Source organism: Heloderma suspectum, chromosome 3 (assembly GCF_057233095.1).
Source record: "Heloderma suspectum isolate Gila_16-S chromosome 3, 16-S_ref, whole genome shotgun sequence".
Taxonomy (NCBI): Eukaryota; Metazoa; Chordata; class Lepidosauria; order Squamata; family Helodermatidae; genus Heloderma; species Heloderma suspectum.
In genome coordinates this window covers 250,781,169-250,804,901 of record NC_139460.1, presented here as the reverse complement: position 1 = coordinate 250,804,901, position 23,733 = coordinate 250,781,169, and the positions used below count along the sequence as shown (strand labels likewise).

Below are 23,733 nucleotides of genomic sequence, written 5' to 3'. Positions count from 1 at the left end.
GTATTTGTTCTAATTCCATTGTGAACCATTTACACCATTAAATTTTAACTATATGCATGAATATAGGAACCACAATTGAGCAGCACTTCCTGTATTCATGTATATCAGTAATGTCTCAAAGCGCTCCAAATTTTGTTCCCTTTCAAGCCTATTGAAAATAAATGTAGGTTCTACCAGAGTAGTGCTTCCCTATTTTCATATGTTAACTCTGACCCAGAGATCCATGGGAGTTTTTAATGAGCATATAGAGCTCTTTTGTGGGATCCTACATTCACTTAAAAGTTAGGGGAAGTTTTATATGTACAAGCATATGGAATTGCTCATCAAATATGGGACCTTTATATGCACATTTTAGTGACCAAGTATGCATAAACCCACTTTGTCAAGATGGTGTGGAGTAATCCAGAGAAAATTATATGAAATCAATAGACTTCTGCTCTTCACTGAGCTCTATCAATGGGGGAGGGAGTAATGTGGTTCTTGCCACCAGAATGCCTAACAGTTTAGTTGACTGTTGTATCTACACACAAAAATAAATACAAGCTTGCAAACAGGGAACAACAGTTTAGAAGAAGAACAGATTAACTTTATTAATCAATTCTGGAGGAGGTACCTTCTGATATAATCTCATTGTTGGGTAACAAATCTGGAGCAATTTCTTGGCTGTTGGGCAACTGTAACCACTAAAACCAACATGGTACATCTTTTGAACTTTGGATTCACACCTATTACATTCTTGTACTTTGCCTATATTTGGGCCATTGTCAAAGTCACTGTTCTTTGAAACTGCCTCTGTACAAACATTGAGATATGTCCATTTGCTCAAAAACAAATCTGACTCCTCAGGAACCAACAGATCTATTAAGAAACCAGCAGTCTCGCTATATGGTGAATGCTTATTCCCAAAATTTGTCCCATTTTTTTCATAATAGATACAACTAGGGATGGCGGAGAATTCCGCCATGGATTTCAGTGAGGCCAAATGCACTGGCATTCGGCCCCCCGAAATCCGTGGCGGAATGGCCTGCCCCCCGCCCCCACATGGATTCCCCCCGGGGCCAAGCTTACCTGGGGCAGATGTTCCACACGGTGGCGGCTCCAGTGGCAGCGGCTGGTCTTTCAACTGGCTGCCACAGCCGCCATTTGCATCCTGGTCTTTGCCGTGATAGGCTACGTAAGTATTTACGTAGCCTATCACGGCAAGCCAAGCAACAAAAAAAACCCCAGTGCTATTTGCGTTCCCCTTTTTTTTGCCGTAATAGCCTACGTAAATATTTACGTAGACTAAAACGGCGAAAAATAGGGAATGCAAATGGCGGCTGCTGTAGCTGCCGCCATTTGCGTACATCATTGTTGTTGTTTTTTTGGCTTGGCTTGCTGTGATAGGCTATGTAAATACTTACGTAGCCTATCACGGCAGCCTGGCTGAACGCAAATGGCGGCCGCTATGGCGGCTACCATTTGCATCCGCACCAGCCAGTCCATGGCCAGAACTCCGGCTGCGGACGGCCCTGACCGGCTGCTCCGCGGAGCCACCGTGGAGCAGAGTCGGCCGGGCAGGATTCCGGGGGGAGGACCGGAGCGCCTCCCTCCCACCACGAAGCAATCTGCAAAAAGGTCAGTGACTTTCGTACATCCCTAGATACAACTACATCTGTATATGTAATATGTAATATTTCTTTTGATATTACAAATTACCCACAATCAGCTTTAATGCATCAATATAGCAAAGGGCATATAAAAAAGTAATTATATCCATTAATAGTGTTTGATATGTGTTAAGAGAATCAAGGCTTTGTTAAAAGGAGTACTAAGGGTTAACATAGCTCAGCAGATCTATATTTCTCACCACTATGGTTTTGGCTTTGACATACCCCGCATACACACACACACACATTTATGAGGTGGGCAGGGAAGCAGGCAGCCACCGCCGCCCAGAGACTGAGCAGAACAAGCAGGAGTGCAAGAGGTACTGAGAGCAGAGAGCATGGAACCAGCGAGGAGGGAGAGCGACTAGCATGTTGTCTTTAATGGATATTCACTGTCCAATCAACAGGCTCCCCCTGCCCCCCCCCCCCCGTGCAAACAAGCATGGGCTCAATGAAGTGCTTCTGAGTACATGTGCATGAAAACCATCCACCCTGACAATCACCCTTTCTTAGCTGCGCAGCTTTAAATCAACAGGCACCCACCACCACCTTCGTAGCTGCATGGCTTCAAAACAGCAGGGCTGGCTCCCCCATTCCCACTCCCAAGCCCAATGGCTATTTAAAGTGAGAGGCAGCGACTGGGCCAGCCTTTCTCAGCTGTGCTCCTTCATAGCTGCACAGGTCAAAACAGTAGGGCAGGCAAAGTGGGACTGAAGGCAATGACTTACTTCCAGGTAGTCATGTTTACCCCTCTGCTCTCTCCACACCCCTGCCTCACACTACTTTCCCTTCCACCAATCAGCGCCGCTTCCACCAGCCCGCACCGAAGCTAGCTAAGGTCACCCAGACTCCCAAACAGCGCTGAAGACACTGTGACAGGAAAATCTAACACAAAATGAGTTTGAAAAAAAACCAGATTTAAGGCAAGAAACACCAGGCTAGCTACAGAGGGCAGTGTGCGTCTTCTGACACTATTGATTTGGGGGTGGAGTAGAACTGGAGTAAAAGCCCCATGTTGATGGGAAGACCTATAATTAATGAAATATCACCAGATCATCCTGGACCGTTATCAAGAAATCACCTTTACGAAAGCAGCTGTAACACCACATTATGAAGTGCTCTTCACTTCCCTGAGTTGTCCAAGGACAAAGTTACAGGGTTTAGCTTCTTTTGGATAGAAGAGCACTGGGAAGTTGATGGTGTCATTGTAATATTGGCTTTATTTCCAGATATGTAAACAGAGCCATTAGAAACAAGCAGATTCTCTAAAAGCAGGTAATAAAATTACTTATCCTCCATTAGATTTTCCAGAGCAACAGGTCTTGCACCCTCCTAGGCTGCTTTAGATTGAGCTAAAGTGTATCTCAAAATGCAGAGTTTTCTCCCTCTGCTTGTGTCCAAATTCAAACCACCACTTCTACCAGCTGTCTTTCTGTCTTTCCCCCAAATTCTGATGGGTATCATATTCCCAAATCTGGTGAGAGATTCTAGACCATTAAGGACCATTTTGTTATATCTTTGATAACCCATCAAGTTGTCAGGTAAAGCAGAGGGTAGGCCTATTTGTGCTGATCAAAACTCAGAATAATATTTTGAACACGGAGGAGGTTTTCTCACCTAAATCCTAGATGCTTTGTGTATCTGACTGAGGAGAACTATACCAAAGGCCTCTCTCCCAGTTGTTCATCTACAACATAGATTTCCTTGCATGCATGGGACAGCCATCCTGGAGCCTGCAAGACATGATTTTCCTGCATCTCAGTGCACTGAGATCTCTTTGAAGTCTTTCACTGATTTTATTAGTCAATATTCTGTCTCTAAAACAACCCTCCCACGCCCACACTAACAACCTGCAGGCACATGGAATTCAGCCATTCCAGATTGTGTCATCCTCCTCCCAGCCAAGTAGATGCCATACCTCCTGCTTAGCTGCTTTTACATCTAAGCAGAGAACTGGCTAAAGAAGCTGAATCCACTTAATATGCCGCACCCTAAAGACTCTGCCTCAGGTGAGCCATGTGCCCAGCACAGAATGGGCAGCTCCAAAAGTAGATAAAAAAGCAACAAACTGATGCAAAAGAAGGGACAGATAGAGGTTACAAGAAATGGCTTGTCTGTGGTTTGCAATGGGCGGAAGAAGCTTGGTTGGCGTGATGCTTTGGTATCACAAGAGCTGAATTAACCGTTATGCTAAACAACATTCTACAGAGTAGATTCTCAACAGTGGTTATATTCACAGCCTAGTGGTTATAATCCCATATTCTAAGGGGTCTGGAGCTGGTAGTCAGGACAGATGTTAGGAATCTTGCCCCGTTCTTTGCTTGTCTGCCTACATGAGTGTTTGCATATGGAATTTTGCCTCTGGCAAAGCAGTGTGGCGGAGAGTGGAGCATGGAGCCCTGACATCTGGGGCAGCATAACCTGTTCATGGCCTTTAATTCAGCATTCACTGTGGAAAACGCTAATCTATTTGATTTGTGATTTGTTGGACAGAAGTATGTACATGGTCCATTCCTTTTATGGAATCTTGAGTATTTCCTTCAGCAGATTTACCCTCTGCTGATATGTGGTGTGTAATCACAATGGAAAATTGTGAAGGACCAAAAACTCCTCACAAGGTGTTCCTCATAAGGTATCACTGGAAGGCTGTGCCTTCTGACAAATGACAAATGACAAATTTGGCAGCTCTATTTGTGTAGGTGGATCAGAGCAACCTTTTATTACTATAAGAGGGTGTTGTAGCAGGTGTAAAGCTGCATAATTAAACAAGCTCAGAGCAGCGAGGAGGAGATACTAATAGTGTTGTCAGGAGCTCAAAGAAAGAAGAATATTCTACTGAAACTGGTGAGTGGCTGGAAAGATTACATATGTGGGGTTGTGTTAAACAGTATGATTTATTTGTTTTGTTGATATCTGTGTTCTGAGGGCTGCAAGGTTGTGCAACAGAAGTGCAAGAAAATCAAAATGTGAATATTAATCTGAATGTGTGCGGTCTTCATAGATGAAAAGGGCGACTGAATTTATGGTCTGGCTTGAAGAGCTACACAAACTGCGAAGATATGTTTAGCTTGTTGTTGTTGTTGTTCAGTCATTAAGTCGTGTCTGACTCTTCGTGACCCCATGGACGATAGCACGCCAGGCCTTCCTGTCCTCCGCCCTCTCCTGGAGTGTGCTCAAGTTCATATTCATTGCATCGGTGATGCTATCTAGCCATCTCACCCTCTGCCATCCCCTTCTCCTTTTGCCTTCGATCTTTTCCAGCATCAAGGTCTTTTCCAGTGAGTTTTCTCTTCGTATTAGGTGGCCAAAATATTTGCGCTTCAGTTTCAGTATCTGTCCTTTCAATGAGCAGTCAGGGTTGATTTCCTTTAGGATTGACTGTCTTATAAAAGATTTTTCAAAAACCACATCATTTTATTATGCCTCTCCTATAGAAATGCTTGTGTTATGGTTCAGTTCTGAAGTGGGATAACCTTAGAACAGACTGATGTTAAAATTAATCAACCTTATCTTCCACGATATTGTATAAAGTGTAAGACACATCTAGTGTTAAAATCTATTGAAAATCTGTGCATTATTTCAGCAGATGCCTTGGATAATAAGTGTTGTTATTGCCCTCATTGCTCTGTGGGGCATCCTTAGCCTACAATGGGCTGGATCCAGGATCTGCCTTTGATGAATGGAGGGGCTACACTCATGGAAGTTCCCTCCACCCAATTTTGAGGGGGCCCCCTCCCACACACACACACCACAACTAACCTCATTCCACAGGATCCCTGACCCTCTGTAGCCTGGGGGGGGGTGCTGGAAGAGCTTCCATAGGGAGGAGATGGGGGGAATCTGCTTCCACCGATTCAGTAGCACATGTCTAAATTTGGATCCAACCTTTCATCAAATCAGAAAATCAGTGGTGAAAGGAAAAACAAATTATAGTATCCTGAAAGAAAGCCTGGATGGATGGCCAGTTGGCTGGAATTCTGAGTACTCCTGTTGGGGGGGGGTGAGGATATACTGCAACATTTTGTTGAAGTTCTGTCTTGATTTTTGTTTAAATAATGTAATAGGGTTTTTTGTTTTTTTAAGATAGTGGTTTGGAGTGGACCCAGATTCAAGTGTGTGCAACTGGGCTGGCGGAAGCAGACTTCCTCACCCCTCCTCCCCACAGCAGCCTCTCCAGCCCCCTGAAAACACTATTCAGCAGGCATAGAGAACCCGCAAAATGGGGTGAGCTGTGGTGTGAGGGAATCCCTGAAAATCAGATGGAGCCTCCTCACCCGAGTACAGCCCTTCCATGAATGGAAGGCAGATCCTGGATCCAACCAAACCATAATAAGGGAGATGAGTAACTAAAGTTTCCTCACTGCCACTACCAAAATTGACACCGAGGGAATTAAAGTTTCCCATCCCCACTCACCACCACTACCAAAATTGACATTGCGGGAATTAAGAGCAGATATTCAATGGCCAATTACATAGGCTATAGTGCTTTCTAATCCTCCACCCAGCATCAAAAGAAAGCAATAAAATGGGTTGACCTACAAGCAATACACTTTTAATTGATATTTCCCTTTGTTGAACGGGACGTCCTCGTGAGCCAACATTATAGAACTATCTTGACAACAGCAAAGGGCATTCTGCACAATATAGCGGTACATTAAAGCACTGTATGGAAACACCATTTTAATTCTGTTTGCTCCCATGCTGGCTGAGGCATGCTGGGAGTTGTAGGCTTTTTTTCTGTCTAAACATGCATAGGATTGTGCCTTAAAAGTCATAGAATAGTAGAGTTGGAAAGGGCCTATAAGACCATTGAGTCCAACCCCCTGCTGAATGCAGGAATCCAGCCTCATCGTGAATGCCTCCAGTGTGGGAGAGCCCACCACCTCCCTAGGTAATCAGTTCCGTTGTCGTATTGCTCTAACAGTCAGGATATTTTTCCTGATGTTCAGCCGGAATCTGGCTTCCTGTAACTTGAGCCCATTATTCCGTGTCCTGCACTCTGGGATGATCGAGAACAGATCCTGGCCTTCCCCTCTGTGACAACCTTTCAAGTACTTGAAGAGCGCTATCATATCTCCCCTCAGTCTTCTCTTCTCAAGGCTAAACATGCCCAGTTCTTTCAGTTTCTCCTTTGCTTCCAGTCCCCTGATCATCTTTGTTGCCCTCCTCTGAACCCTTTCTATTGTGTAGAAGCAACCTCACACTGCTTCCTACATTCATAGGTGTGATTTCAAGTATGCAAGCAAGGAGCACAGGAATGGCCCTGTCTTGACCCATCTTTGTTCAAAACACATGACAACAAAGACTGTCAGACATACCTTGTTGCTACAGAGCCCAGTTCAATTAACTATATCTGTTTTTCTAAGCTGAGGTTTGTGTGGGTGGAAGAACACAAAACTGGGTTAAAGTTAAAGATGCAATCCAGTCTAACTTATCTGAGAGTAAAGATGCAATCCTATACACCAAGAGTGGAAAATCTCAGGCACAGAGTCATCCTCCGGGGTTCCCGAGATTGTGCAGTTTTCCCCCATTCCAAAAGGTTGAGATGCTTTTCCTAAGACTTAGTTACTGGCAGTAAAACTCTAAGCTAAAATATGCTGGTGCTTTGACCCCACCTCTTTTGTCTTTGATCCACTCACCACTGGAATGTAGCCCCCAAGAGCTTCTCCAAAATGGAAGTTGGCCCTTGGGCTGAAAAAGGTTCACACCACTAATACACAGATTTACCTAGAAGTAAGTGTCATTGAATTCAATGGAACTTACTTCTGTGTAGACGTGTGTGACATTACATGTCTCTCTATATATGGAGTTTGTAAGTATAATAATGTATTCATGTTATTAGTCTATGTTTATGCTAGTATCTCTAAGGTGAGAGTGAGATGACTGGCTGAGTGAGGGGTGGTGGTCAATGTGTGTGCTATAGAAACAGTGTGCTGTGCCTGTGATAGTCAGACAGGGTTTAGAACAGAGACAGGGATATGATCTGATTTGGGGAATTGATGTGATAGGGAAATAGTTTTTTAGGGTTGAGAAGAGAGAGGGGAAGGGGGAAGGAGAGGGAGAGGGAGGTCTGTGGTGATTTGTGAAGTGATTGAGAATGTGATCTGGTGTATGAGAGAACGTACATTAATAGAACCATTTATTTATTACTTATTTACTGTTCAACAACTTATTGCTGTAGTTAATAAAGTTTATTTGTTTAACCAAATCCTACGCCTTCTGCTCTGGCTATATAAGGGGAAAGTAATAAAGGAAACAATACAGGTGATATTATAAACAAGTGTGTCCTCGCAGATAGAGGACTGAGTGTGGGTTGGACCTAAACCTTAAAGGTCCTAGTGGCAGCATGGCTGTGTGTGGGGAAGTTGTTTCCTGCTTGGGGTGAGAAAGGCCTTAGAGAAGGGGCAGGAATGCCACAACATGCATAGAGTTGCACTGTTAGTTAATTAATTAATTACACCTGAGCTCTCTCTGCTAACCAAGGCCATGTTCCCAAGGAATTTTTCAGGAGTCATTGAAAACTGGTACAGGGTATTGATGTCAATAAAGTGTAGATGTCAGAACTATGTAAAGTGTTAGTATCCAAAGTGGATGTCCTGAATCAGTACCTCAGCAGTGTAATGGACTTGATGAAAGCCAAGCAAGTGTAGGTCAAGCCCTATGTAGGCATTTGCGTGCAACCTGGGTATAGCTAAAGTAGACATGGGACACGTGCAAGCACGCACACCCAAATATCCCCATGCCTCTAGCTATGTCAAAGATCAGAGTTCCCAATCCCCAAAGCTCTGTAAGTGCATCCAGCCAGATGTGCTTAGAAGCCCCTATTCAGACCTTTGTGCTCAATGCATGAAGATCTTTGACATAGCCAGGGGGTGTAGCAACATTCAGGTGTGGGATGTACTTGCACATTGGACTTTGCTGTATACACTCAGCCTACATTTCTTTGTTACACACTTTCCAAATATAACATGCAGAACAAACGCCCCAATATCTGTGATCAGCTATTCATAGATGTGCTTATATTCCTTAATCTATGAAAAAGTCACCACTGGCAACAACAGCAAATGAAACATTTGGAAGATAGAATTGTTTTTGGAAGTTTGTAGACAGCCTGTTTTACAGAGAGTGTGCTGCACCACTAGGCCACACAGAGCAGAAAACAAGGAGCTGGGAGGGGTGTAGTTTGCATGGTGCAATCATCACACAGTGTGCCTGTTGTGCCTCTCTAGTGGCCTCTGGTGGCAGAGACTGTCATACCCTCGCAGCAAGACACCATGAAACTCTAGTAAAACCGTATTAATATACCAGTTAAATATTCTTGCTCATGTGTGGAACCTTAGTTCTTTAAAGAGACCCAAACTATGCAGTAGCTGCAGAGCAGCTTACTGCATGTTGCTGGTAACCACGTGGGACAGCCCACTGTTGCCATTTCTCCACATTAGCAAGAGAGGGTTGATCATGCCGGGCTTAACCAAGTGGTTGGAGGCTATGATGAAAAAGGCTTTTGAAAGCAGCTACTGTATGCCTCTGAACCTGTATTCAGAGAGAAACAAAATTAAAGGTCATACAACTAGGGATGGGGAGAAATTCACTTACCTAATTTTGCACTTTTGAACCAAAACGTGAACCAAAACTCAGTTATCCTTCAAAATTCACACTTCTCCAAATTTTGCAATGGGGTTTTCCAATCAAAAATTACATGCAAATACATGTGCATAGTAGGGGAAAGTGCACACAAATGTGTATGTGTTCATGATAATAATGTTTTTCAGAAATGCATTACATTAGGAAAATTGCTTGTAAAAATGTGTATATTAGGCAAACCTGTTTACAAAAATGCATGTGCACAAAAATGCATGTATGTTTCTTGCAAACGTTTTTTAAAAATTCTCATGAACCAAATAAAGATTGGAAAAATGAGAAACTGATTTTGGTTTTCAGATAAACCAAAACTGAGAGAGTAGCCCATCTCTACACACAACACTTCAGAAACATATCCAAGTCAAGACTCTAGCAAAATATCTGGGGAACCCTTACGGGAAGGGTATTTCAGTGGTAGAGCACCTACTTTGCATGCAGAAAGTCCCAGGTTCAATTCTTGGGATCTCCAGGTAGGACTGGGAAAGACTCTTGTCAGAAATCCTGGAGAGCAACTGCCAGATAGTGTAAATAATAATGAGAAAGACAGACCAACTGTCTCCATGGAACCATCTACCCAATGCCTCTTCTTTCAGGAATAACCACTTCAGGATAGGTGATTCTGAGTGGAGAAACACCACCGTGGAGGAAACGGAGTGCTTAACCCTTTCCCACCCCATCACTTCTCTAGTCGCAATCACCCCATGCTAAAGCTGAACGGCATTAGCCAACTCAGTAAAAAGGCAGGCTACAGCACAAATAAATAAAGGTGTGGGGCAGGGGGCAACAGGACTTGGTTATATCTGTATGTGTTAGCTATGCTCTTAGAGTTTGCAAAATGACATAGTAGAAAAGGTGGGCAATTACATATATTGGGTTGGATCCAGATGTTATTAGTTGGATAATCCACAGGACTTAAACAGTGAAGTCATTACTAATTTGTCCCACTGATTTCAATAGGACCTATTTCAAGTAACAGTTTGCATTCAACCCATTGGGTCCAAGCTGAGCTGAAGATTCTCTGATCTTGAATTAACTGAAGCAAGATACAGGACGTATGACATATACTTGTTATTTGTTTTAGTTTAAGGAAGGGACAGGGATATTGCAAACGGGTGCAGGAGGAGCGAAAGGAGTACATAGGAACAGAAGCCACAAAGCAACCAGCATGTCATTCACCAGTTCTGCAAGACAAAAGAGTCTGACTTGACACTGAGCCTGTCTCTGTCTCTTCAGGTTGTTGCTGTGCAACACTTTCCTTTATGCAAGATATAAGCAAATATTGTCAGAGTAGCACCCTGTAAGGGTTCTTCCAAATAAGGTAAATCGTAGAACAGCCTGATCTTGGGCGCTGCAGTGCCGACAAAGCAGCATATCCGTGTAGGCTATGAGCTCTTCTTAATGCCATTTCACTCAGTCCCAGAATCCAACCTAAAGCTCTTGATGGTGCAGCGCTTGTAATTTCTGCGATCCTGAAGCATTAGCACTGGGCCCACAGCCATGCTGCATGTGTGGCAACGCTACTGAAGGACACGGGCAGCTCTAGCAGGGTCACAGAAAGGCTCGGGCTAAACAACACCCTGCAATGAAGCATACAAAAAGCCTTTGTGGCTGCTGGGGCAAAGGAAATTTAGCAGAACTTCCCTGATGATAAGGTTCTAACAGGTATTGTCCTTAGCAGGGGCAGAGAACAACAGCACACAACCGCTTGCCACAGTAAGAACCCTTTAACTCTCATGACGGCAGACGCCCCTGCTTGCACAGCAGCCACGGGTGTCACTGCAGATTTCAGAAAGATGGGGGGCAAATATATTTCCGTGGGAGTAGCAAGGTTCTCAGCAAAGCTTAAATCAGGGGTGGGGAACCTATGGCCGTCAGATGTGATTGGACCCCATCAGTTCCAGCCAGCATGACCAGTGATCAGGGATAATAGGAGTTGTAGTCCAACAACATATGGAGAGTTACAGGTTCCCCACCCTGGTTTAAAGGCTCACGCTTGGATGTATGCGAGATCAGATGAGGGGAGGTCCATGTATTTTTAAGAGCAGCTGTTGTGGTCACTTTGTAAAACCTCTGAATAATTATAACAGTGTTATCAGTCATTTTTGCATACCAAGTGCATAGGCCCATTTAGTTGTTTATAGTTATTCAGTGCATAAAACCAACAAGTAGGCTAGAAATCTAAATCTTTCATATGTTAGTGTGGCTGAGATAGATGATCTATGGCTGCAGTTCTATAACTACACAGTTATACAGGAGCACACCTCTGGGTGAACTCAGGTCATAAGATGCAACCATTCTACAAAGATGAGAGGCTTCCTTCCTTCCTTCCTTCCTTATCACAATGTGTCTCAATCTGCACAACCCATGGCTACATCTGAAGACTAGAAGTACTGCTTGGTTTTAAATTAAAAGTCCTGGACTGAAAAAACGATCAGCCAACGTGATCAGGCTAGACATTATTGTATCCTAAACTCCAACTGCCTGACGCTAGAATTGATGAACTGGGACAGTCTGTAACTTCCTTGTGACTTTTTCTATTAGCTAGCTTCAAAGGAGTCACATCTCTCCGTGGGTATTAGCTAAGATTAGCAAGTACAATATTATGGTGAAGATATACTTGACTCTCTGAATGATCAACTTGGTCCCTTAGATTCATCTTGAACATCTAATATCATTTAATATCATTTAATGCTGCATTAAAATGACTGTTGCACTTAGTCTTATGTTCAGAATCACTAATGCTGGAAGTAAACGTAGGAAGTCAAAAAAAGGTCTTGAATAAGGTCAGGAGCATCATGTTTATTTTATTTATTATACTTTTAAATCCCCCAGAAACCCAAGTCGTCTAGGCAGTGTACAATATGTTAAAAACATAAAAGTATATACTAATAGTGAATTCATTCTCCAAGTGCCTATCCTTCTGTAGCCAAAAATAGCACCATCCATAGACAATAGAGAGATGTCAGCAGGAGGTGGAGAAATCCAATGTTTGCAGATGTACAAATACAATTTAAGAGGGGGAATCCTAAACAGGGGGACCCAATAACAGTCCAAAGGAGATTAAGCATGCTCAGTGGCCACTGAATGCTGAGTGACTGTTGAGGAACAAAATGGAAGGGGGGGGGATGAAATGGGGTGTCCTGAAAAAAGGCATGTCCGCCTGGCCGACTGGAACCCTCTACAGAAGCAGTCCACATTTTGTTTCAGGTCCCACTTGTAGGAATATAAAGGTGAAGCCTGGTGTCACAAATTGTTGCCAAATCAAAATAAATTTATCCAAAATAAAAGCCAGTATAATCAGCAAAAAGCAGGAAGAATTCATACTCTACCTCCACTGCCTCTGAGCAAACTGGTCCAAACAAGGCCGAAATGTGTTCCTTTTGAAACTGGTTGATGAAAGCATGAAGGGACTTCTTAGCCTCACAGCCGCAGTCAGCATATACGAACTTCAAGCTATAGTTGTGTAGATAAAAGGGATCCGCATTGACTTTATCGATGGCAATCTGGAAAACTGTGCTTAACCTCTGGGCACTCAGGGGATGGGAGATATTCCAAGGAGCCTGGAGGGCTACTATGAGCGTGGGCCTTTCAAGACCGCTAACTGAATTAGTGCAATAGATGGCAATAACAAATGAGATCACTGAATGACAGTAAATGGGAAAGAAATTTTGTGGGCATTTGCTCATGTACCGCAGCATCATTGGAAGAAAAACTAAGCTGACTTTTAAGTTGTAGATCTTCCATTGTCTTTCCCTCTGTCTTATTTATACTACTGCTTTAAATGATTATAACAACACCTTTGCCCATGGCATGCCATTCATCAAACAGTACTAATTAACAGAGTCCATGATCACCATGGTAGCTTCCTTTGCTGCAGCACCTCTGCCTGAGTTAGTTTAACCAGCAGGATATATTTAAGGAGTTGAAGGAAATGTTGGTGCCCCCTCCCTCTTTAAATGAGTGTTTACAAAATATCTTGTTTACAAAATTTCAGGCTCTGCCAAAGTATCAGGTACTATTTCTGCTATTTATGATGACAAGTACAATCTAGAAAGAAGTAATTATTAGCTTGCAAATAATCACTTCACTTGTGACTTGAAGAAGAACTGGGTGCAAATTTCAGCAGGTGTTCTTGCAATGAGTGGGCTGCAATAGCAGAAATTGCACCCTAAATCCCTGTTGCTTGTTTCAGAATATTATCAGAATATTGGGGGTGGGGTGTAAAAGAGGTTGCCTAGCTATGCTGTACACTTTCAGCCTGTTGAAACTAGGGATGTCTCTCTCCATTGGACATCCAGCTCTTTTAGATGCCCGACTCGGCCTCCATTTGTGAGCCAAGCTGCAGATTTCCCTCAAACTCTGGAGACCTTTTGCATATTTTTTTTGTCAAGCTACAATTTGCACAAATAGAAATTCATGCAAATTGTGGCTGAAATTCATGCAATTTGCTCAAATTGTGACCATAAATTGCACATGATGCACAAATTACCCAAATTTGCACAAATTGTGGCCATAATTTGCACAAATCCAAAAACTTGGGGAAATCCACTAGCTGGCCCAAATTGCTGCAGACCGAGTCAGACCAGTTAGCAGAAAATGGACCGAAGTCTGGGGGGCTGAGCCAATGGAAGCTCATTGAGCTCCACCCCCCTAAACAGATTCCTTAGTTGAAACTGATCCCAACTTTGTTGAACATAAGCAGTTTCCATACCGTTTCAAACATATTAAGATGGCAATCTAGTAGTAGAAAAGTTTAAAACTCAAGTGTCAAAGAAGGATCTTCCATTTCATGTATTGATATGATTTTACTTGAAATAGGGTGCAATCCTATTCAAGTTTAGACAGTAAAAAGTCCTACAACTCTCAACATTCCCCAGCCAGCATGGCTAGAAGGGGCATGCTAGGAGCTGTAGGACGTTTTCTGTCTAAACATGCATAGGATTGCACTCTAAATGTTAATTCCATTAAATGTATTAATGTGAATGTTTGTATAGAATACATGGCTCTGAACAATATTAAAATGAATTCCCATAGTAGCTTAAAGAGCTTAGAAAAATATTTATTTTCAAATATTTATATACAACTTCCCATTTTAAAATTCCTAAAGTGGTTTATAGCAAATTATAAATGATACATCATTATAAAAGCTCAACAACATTTAGAAAAGTTAATGGCTTGGAAAAGCCAGTGTAAACAAGTAATAAATGTCAAAAGCGCATGATCGTCAGTGCCTGATGTAGTGCAGATGGGAGGTCATTCCAGAAATGAAATGCTGATTCTATGTTTCACTTCTTGATTGAGCCTTTGAAATATTGCCATGAAACTCTTGCATTTTTCTTAGTTCTGTTGAAATTATGAGAAAACAGGTAAGGAAAATCAGATGATCTGATGAAAAACAGATCATATTTGCACTTGATCAGAAAATGAAGTGAAACTATCAACTGGCTGAGCAATCCTGTACTTATTATGTACAGTTATGCTGACTGAGGGGCTATAGGATATGATGAGGCTTGCTGATAGGCCAGTGGGGCTGGCCTATCAGGCTATAGGATATGATGAGGCTTGCTGAGATGCTACCCAGTGGGGCTGGCCTATCAGGCAAAATATCAGTGGAGTAATTGGTCACATGGCTTGCCAAAGGGAACAGCGAGCCAAAAGGGCATATTGGCCCATGCACCACTCCTGCTGATTCTCTATCTATCTATCTATCTATCTAAAATTATTTGTAGGTTGCCTTTAGGGGTAGAACCCTCTCAAGGTGTCATACAACATAAAAAGCCACATAAAGTGTGTACAATAAAAATCAATAAAACATATTCACCATAAATATTCACCGTAAAAACAGTGTGTACCAATTAAATCAATAAAAACAAAACAGACAAATAAAAATTTAGACTTATAGGAAGACCTGATTGGCTCAGGTGTGCCTGGATGTAGCCCTTCCCGACCTTCCTTAGTGTGGGGTTACAACCTGGATTCTAAACTGGGACCCCTTGTATGCTAGGAGTCTACCCAGCTAGGAGTCTACCTCACCTGTAGCCCCCATTTTCCTGGTGTCTATGACCAGATGTTGACAAAGGGCCAATCTACACTTACGGGTTTTTTCACTTCCAATAAGGTTTCACGGCCCGTCTTTCACACTACGCAGTATCCGCCTCGACTTAGAACCGGAATTTTCTGCTTCCTTGCTACCGCTTTCAATACCCTGATATCCCGGTATTTCCCCTTAATGTGCTCTGATTTTCCGTGTTCATTACCATATCTGGTTGTAGTCCCCTCCCACCCCTGTCCATATACAGCAGTGTTTGTATTTCCCTCTTGTCCAATCACAGCTCTCGATGGCCCCATGTTGTCTTCCGGCTTAGGGATGTTGGAGAATTCTGCCACGGACTCCAGTGAGGCCGGATTCTAAATGGTGGAATGGGGCACTCCCCCCACCACCTCATGGAATCCCCCCGGGACGGAGCCTACCTGTCTCTGGGTCGTCTTTTGGGCTGCTGTGGCTGCAAATGGCGTCAGGCGTAGGGGACGCCATTTTCATCCCTACGCTAGGCCGTGATAGGCCACGTAAATATTTACGTAGCCTATCACATCTAAAGCAGCGACACTAATGGCGGCCACTACGCCATTTGCATCCCTGCTTTTGCTGTGATAGGCTACATAAGTATCTACGTAGCCTATCACGGCAAAAGACAGGGATGCAAATGGTGTAGCGGCTGGCATTTGCGTCCCTGCATTAGCCATGATAGGCTACGTAAATATATATGTAGCCTATCACAGCCTAGCATAGAAACGCAAAAGGCATCCCCTACGCAGGACGCCATTTGCGTCCACAGCAGCCCAGCAGCGGATGGAGGCCCTGCTGCGGATCGGCCCGGCCGGCGGCTCCACGGACTGGCCGCAGAGCAGAGCCGGCTGGGCAGGATTCTGGGGGGGAGGACCAGATCTCCTCGCCCCCCCCGCAGAACCCAGTAGAGCCAGGTAAGTGGGGTTTCGTACACTCCTATTCCGGCTACTGTTTGCATAGGTTCCTCAGCACTCCCTGTTTCCTCAGCAACAAGCAAAGGGCTGGATGTGTGCATGCTTGTCTGATCTTGGAAGCTCAGCAGGGTTGATCCCGGTCAGTGCTTGGATGGGAGACCGCCTGGGAATCAGGCTTCCTGCATTGAGCAGGGGGTTGTTCTATCCCTTCAAATGAGACTAAGTTTTATCCCCCTCTATCCCCTACGTCGGCTTTTTTTAAAAAATTAAGGCATTATCTTCAAAGCTTCAAAGCTTCAGATTTTCAAATCTTCAAAGAAGTGAATCTCTGAAGAAGTGAATCATCGAAGAATCATAGCTTCTCCATCTCAATTGCTCCGCAAACGTACCCGGGCAAGCCCAGGCAAGCAGAAATGTTTTCACAGCCCCATCCATGCACGTTGCACGGAAAACACACACATATCCAGGCAGACAGTCCTCAGTGTCCACGGACTAACATCGATAAAAATGTCTGTGGACAATTTTAACGTCATCTCAGGAGCGGGGGACAAACACAGGGCAGTCTTCGAAGATGTGAAGCTCTGAAGAAGCTAGCAGCCCCCCCCCCAAATGTGAGTGCTGGGTGCCATCGCTGCTGCCCCTCTTCCTCGCACTGGCTGCAAAGGGCTGGCGCAGGGAAAAGAGCATCAGCAGACACCCCCCAGCCTCTCACCCTGGCCTCCAGCAGGTGGGGGGGGAAAAGAGGATAGTTGCCTCCTTCTTCCCTCCACCCCCACCTGCTACAGTGGCAGCGGCGGCAAGAGACAAGTTCTCACTGGGCTTCGAGCCCCAGTAGGATGCTCGCACAATCCCTACACTCACACACACACACACACACACACACAGGGATAGAGGAAGAGAGGGACGGTGGGCGGGGAATCAGCAGAAACAGGAAGAGTTTCTGCTCCTCCAATGAGAGCTGCCATCTTTAAGAGCAGGAAAACAGCACAGATGTCGAGTGTGAACCGAGCTCACGTATTTGATCAAGAACCACAAAGGGGAAAATGGGTGAGTGTGGATAATCACGTTTTAATGCGAGTGCCTTTAACCCGACAGGACCCTAACTTCAGTGCAATGGCGGGCACAATGTAGATTGGCCCCAAGGGGCTAAGATAAGTGCCCCATGATAAAGAATGGCTATGTGGCATTTTGCCTGAGTGGGACCATGTTCCTGCCTCCCCCTGGTGGGACTCCAATTCCCATCTCACTTCCCAACTCAATGCTCTATGGCAGAAGGCCACCTGGTGCCCTCCAGATGTTGTTGGCTTCCAACTTCCATCCGTCCCAGCCAGCATGACTAATAGTTGGGGATTATGGGAGTTGAAGTCCAAATCATCTGGAAGGCACCAGGTTATCTACATCTGCTCTATGGAATGAGCCACTTGAGGTTGCTGCTGTCAGTGGGTTTCTGGGTTTCCCTTTGTGGCCTAGATTGGTTTCCGCACATTTTGGCTGCTTGGCAAATGAGCTTTTCCCTAGGGATGGTGGAGAAATCCGCCACGGACTCCAATGAGGCCAGATTCTTTGGAATCCAGCCCCGCAGAGTCCATGGCAGAATGGACTACCCCCCCGCCACCCCCCGAAATCCCCCCAGAATGGAACCTACCTGGTGGCGGCTGGTTCGGGTCGCCGTCTTCGTTCCGCAGCCATCCATTGCTGGGCTGTGGAACAAAATGGCATCCAGAGTAGTGGACGCCATTTGCATCCCTGTTGTTGGCCGTGATTGGCTACGTAAATATTTACGTAGCCTATCACGGCAAAGAGCAGGGATGCAAATGGCATAGTGGATGCCATTTGCGTCCCTGCCATTGGCTGTGATTGGCTATGTAAATATTTACATAGCCAATCATGGCCAAGGGCAGGGACACAAATGGTGTCCCCTACACCAGATGCCATTTGCATCTGCAGACCGGCCATGGCTGGAAGTCCAGCAGTGGCCAGAGCTGGACAGTGGCTCTGCAGACTCCCCGTGGAGCAGAGCCGGCCAGGGAGGATTCCGGGGGGAGGACCAGATTGCTTCCCCCCACCTGCGGACCCCCCCACGGACCCCAGGTAAGGGAATCTGTACATCCCTACTCTTCCCTCCCTGGGTGGGTTTTGAACCCTTCTCTCAGGGAGGACTGTGTGTGTGCAGTCTGCAGGCCTCCTGCCCAGGAAGCTGTGTGGGTGAGTACTGTTTGGCCTTCTCTTTGTGTGCAATATTGCAAAACAGAGGTTGTGAGCATCATACTCTTGGCAGGATGTCTGAGGACTGCAAGTAGCAGAGTCATTGCTGCCTGTACCACTGGCGCTCCTGGAGATCAAACGAAGGACTTCTTCACACAGCGCACAGTTAAACTATGGAATTCAGTACCACAGGATGTAGTGATGGATGGCATTCGAAGGGGGTTAGACAAATTCCTGGAGGAGAGGTGATCAATGGCTACTAGTCCTGATGGCTATGTACCTCTCCAGTACCTAGGGATGGTGGAGAATTCTGCCACGGATTCCAGTGAGGCTGAATGCACTGGCATTCGGCCCCCTGGAATCCGTGATGGAATGGCCTCCTGCCCCTCAGCCCGCCCCACGGAACCCCCCGGGACAGCACTTATCTGGGGCAGGTGTGGCGGCGGCGGGGGCGGCAGAAGGGGCAGCGGCGGAAGGGGCGGTGGCGGAAGGTGCGGTGGTGGTGGAAGCTGCGGCGGCAGAAGGTGCGGCGGCGGAAGGTGTGGCGACGGCAGCGGAAGGTGCGGGGGCGGCAGCGGAAGGGGCGGGGGCGGCGGGGGCGGCAGCAGGGGCGGCGGGGGCGGCTGGTGCGGCGGCGACGGCAGAAGGTGCGGCGGCGGAAGGTGCGGTGGCAGCGGAAGGTGTGGCGGCAGCAGCGGAAGGTGCGGGGGTGGGGCGGCAGGTGCAACGGCGGCGCAGGCAGCGGAGGAAGGTGTGACAGCGGCGGAAGGTGTGGCAGCGGTGGCAGCAGATGGTGTGGCGGGGGTGGCGGATGCAGCGGCGGGGGTGGCGGAAGGTGCAGCAGCGGGGGCGGTGGAAGGTGTGGCGGCGGAAGGTGCGGCGGCGGGGGCAGCAGGTGTGGCGGCGGCGGGGCAGTGGAAGGTGCAGCGGCGGCAGCAGCAGCGGGGGCAGGGGCGGCGGCGGGGGCGGCAGGTGCAGCGGCTGGGGCGGCAGTTGCGGCAGGGGCGGGGGCGGGGGCGGCAGCGGGGGCGGCTGGTCTCCTGGCCGGCCGCAGCTGGGCGCAGCGTACGCAAATGGCGGCGGCTATGGCGGCTGCCATTTGGGTTCGCTATTTTTAGCCGTTCTAGCCTACGTAAATATTTACATAGGCTAGAACGGCGAAAAATAGCGAACACAAATGGCGGCCGCCGTAGCTGGCACCATTTGCATACGCGTTTTTTTAAACTTTGCCGTGATAGGCTACATAAATATTTACGTAGCTTATCATGGTTAAGTACAGGGACGCAAGCGGCAGCGGCTACGGCCGCCGCCATTTGCGTCCCTGCTGCCCAGTGGCCAGATGTCTGGCTGCCGGCGGAGCCGGCCAGTGGCTTTGCAGATTCCTGCGGAGCGGAGCCAGCTGGGCAGGATTTTGGGGGGAGGGACGGAGCGCCTCCCCCCCACCACAAAGCAGATCTGCGAAACGGTAAGGGACTTTCGTACATCCCTACCAGTACCAGAGGCAGTGAGCCGATGTACACCAGTTGCTGGGGAACATGGGTGGGAGGGTGCTGTTGCACTCATGTCCTGCTTGTGGGTTCCTGGTTGACAGCTGGTTGGCCACTGTGTGAACAGAATGCTGGACTACATGTGGTGTAGTGGCTACAGTACTGGACTGGGAGTTGGGAGATCCGGGTTCTAGTCCCCACTCAGCCATGGAAGCCCATTGGGTGACTTTGGGCCAGTCACAGACTCTCAGCCCAACCTACCTCACAGGGTTATTGTTGTGAGGATAAAATGGAAGAAGGAGGAGGATTATGTATGCTGCCTTGAGTTCCTTGGAGGAAAAAAGGCAGGATATAAATGAAATAAATAAATAAATAAATAAATAAATAAAATCCTTGGTCTGATCCAGCATGGCTCTTCTTATGTTCTTATGAGTACAGGTGCTGGGGTGTCATGAGTGCTGAGTGTGCAGTGATACAGGGAGGTGCACAGCATGGACATGTTCCCCACTAATGTGGGTTCATTGATGTTTTCTGTGTGTGGGCACCATGTGGGCAATGATGCTGGCACAGTCCCTGATTAGCTTTATGGACACCATTTAGGATTTTCCAAGCCTTCCCTTTCCAAGTTGAGCACATATAGCATGTGTAGCTATTCCAGAGGTATAGTGGTAGCAGCCTCCGCACAGCATAATTGGACTATACAATTGCTCTGTGAGAATATTATCCTTTTGGAAATATATGTGATTACTTTCATTTAAGTATCCATTGAAAAGTTTGAAAATTGATAAATGCTTATGTCAAAACGTCAAAGCAGCAATTATCTATAAATGATTGTTGAAAAATGCATCTTTTTATTGACTTTTTCTAGTGATAACAATTTGATGACTTAGAAACATTCAAAGTGCTCTTTAAACGCCTTGTGTCTTAATATTACATGTAAGATATTCTTCCCTTTGAACCCTAGCAGGTTTTTATAAAAAAACATTTAATAGTCCCAAAGTCCACGTCCACTAAGGCAGGTGCTTAGATTTAACACTAATGTCCATGTTGAGTCTTCAGTATTTAAAGTCTCTTACGGCACACTCCTAAGCATGTCCCGAAACAGTCCTACAACTTCCAGCATGGCTGGGGCATGCTGGGAGCTGTAGGACTTTTTCTGTCTAAACATGCATAGGATTGTGCCCTTAAGCTGCAATCCTATACACACTTTCCTGGGAGTAGGTCCCACTGAATCCAGTGGGATGTATTTCTGAGTAGAAATGCATAGGATTGGGCTGCTAGACAGCATTTGGCACTACCTTTTGCTGGCACACCCTTATTTGTGCTTTAAAGCATTTAAAAGGATGTCTAAACAAAGCTGGAGGAGCTTGTTAACACTGCTGCTTCCGGGCCGGCCCTGAGTGAAAGTGAGGCAGTAGCTTCAGGCAGCTCAGGCATACTGGATGCATGCATGCATGCATACATGCCCCCCTCCCCCGCACTTGGAAGCATGGTCTGAGCAGCGCAAAGCTCTCAGATAATGGGTGAAATAAATAACCACTCTGTGCAAGTTGTGTTATTATCAGCTATATCTTTAATACTAGGAGAAACACTGTTGATCTCAGAGTAGTATTCATAATATAATATATAATGTAATACAATAATATAATATAATTAATAACATGAACCACAAGTCCTGAGCAGCATCAGTCTGAGTCAATGGCTTTACCTCTCTCCCTTCTGGCAAGTCACTGTTGCTTGGCCTAACCTACCACTCAGAGTAAAGCATGGTAATTCCATGTGTGCCATTCTGCTGTCTGGCTAGAAATCAACTGTGTGATAGATAAATAGATAGATAGATAGATAGATAGATAGATAGATAGAGTATGAATAACTTCCAGTTGGATTGCTTTTCCTTTTTTGTATGGACTCTGGCTTGAAATCAGATTGCTGATAAATTTTGTCTGAATTGCTTGTAGGGTTTTTTTTGGGGGGGGGAGTGCATCTTGTCTTTCACTGCTCCTGGCTGCTTCACATCTTAAACTCTAAGCTAAAAAGTTTGGGAAATAGAATGGGACCACAGTAGGAAGGAAATTGCATGGGGCTTTATACAGCATTTCTCCATATAATTGTTCTACCTCCTCTAACACCACCATAATTCCCCAGTTTTGTCAGGTGGACTATGGTAGGTCATCAGAGTTGCCTTATGAGTTGCATGGACTGGAAGTGCTGAATCAACACAGCCATACCACAACAAAAATCTCATGCCAGCATGCTCTAACAACTATGTTCCAGTAAGCAAACCAGAGTGTGTCTTGGACTGAACTTGACCCCAACACAGGAGTGGGCAACTTGTGGCCCTCCAGATGTTTTGGCCTAGAGCTCCCATTATCCCTCACCTTTAGCTATGCTGGCTAGGGGTGATGGGAGTTTTAGGTCCAAACATCTGGAGGGGCACAAGTTGCCCAGCCCTGGGCCCTAACAACCCAGAAGGAGGAGGACAACCATAATGGCTAAAAGCTAGGAAGTCTTCAATTTAGCTCTCATCTCATCTATGACCTCACTAGGAAGAGTCTTTAGATAACCTCCAGTTTCTCAACCATAGTACCACCATTCCAATCTGTGATATGGGGACATTGGCATACCTTTGTGGAAATATTTAAAGATTACTGAGATGATGTATTAATGGGGGGGGGGGGCTGATCTCTTCAGGTCCCAGTTAAACCAGATTCGAGGATTGCCAGAGTCACAGATGCAACAAAATGACAGTTTATTGATATACACAGTTGATAAATGGATGCAGAAGGAAACGCAAAGGTAGCTCACACATCCCTTCAGCCGATTGAAGCAGACTTCTGTCACAGCTGACCATGTGCTCAGGTCCCCACAGCACACAGGATGTTGCCCCATGGACCAATCAATTCCTCCAGGCTGGCAGTGCATGTTTTCCCCTGGAGTGAGACCAAATTAATCTACTCTAATTATACTAGAGTACACTAGGTTATACATGTCTCTATGCACTCAGCAAGCTGTTTAGGACGTGGCTGTGAGAGCTCACTAAACTCCTCGCCATTCTTCTGGTGTCAAACCCACTGCAGGTATGTATGTGGAGGACTCTGTATGCATACTCTGAATATATATTTATGGGGGGGGGATACACACACGCTTCGTAGTGGTAGATCAGTAGAGTCGGCTGATTCTGTGATACACTGTAGCAGCATATATATCTCACAAGGCCCATTTACTCCTTCTCTTGGGCGAATATCACACCTGTGCTATTGTACTGCCATGCCATCATTAGATAAAACAGAACTAAGCGGAGACTGAGAGTAAGGCTATGAATGACTCACCTAAGCCTTACAGCAATCAGCTATGTTGGTGTGCCCCTGTACACACAGTATCCATTTGCAGCCTTTTACTGTGGGATTGAAGTGATAAGTGTTGCGACTAGACAGACTTGCTTCTCTTGTCTAAATACAAATAAGGAATCGAAGGTGGCTGTATAGATGCAATATAAGACTATCAGCCATGTTCAGCTGTGTTTCATTGTGCAGGTTTTCAGAGAGGGAAATATCCTTGACAGTATCCTGGACAGTGCAAAAAGTATCCCCCAACCCCTTGCAAAAAACCCCAAACACCCTTTCCCCTTAAAAGCCATCTTAGGGTTGAAGCCATCATACTCTGCTCAGATGCAAAATGATTCTCAGCCATTGGCACTCCACCCTCCCAACCCTTGATAACAAGTCTTTATGCAAAACTGAATGCCAAATATTTCCATTAATCCAATGTAT

At 45.7% G+C, this 23,733-nt stretch overlaps 1 protein-coding gene across 1 annotated transcript in view; it reads right to left on the bottom strand.

Annotated features, from left to right (window-relative positions):
* Positions 1-12,862, bottom strand: part of LOC146351023 (guanylate cyclase 2G-like) — an 82,290-nt gene extending 69,428 nt beyond the window's left edge. Inside the window, exon 1 of the mRNA XM_084845668.1 lies at positions 12,620-12,862. The gene's annotated coding sequence lies outside the window, so the exon portion shown is untranslated. The remainder of the gene's footprint in view (positions 1-12,619) is intronic.
* Between the last annotated feature and the right edge of the window lie 10,871 nt (positions 12,863-23,733).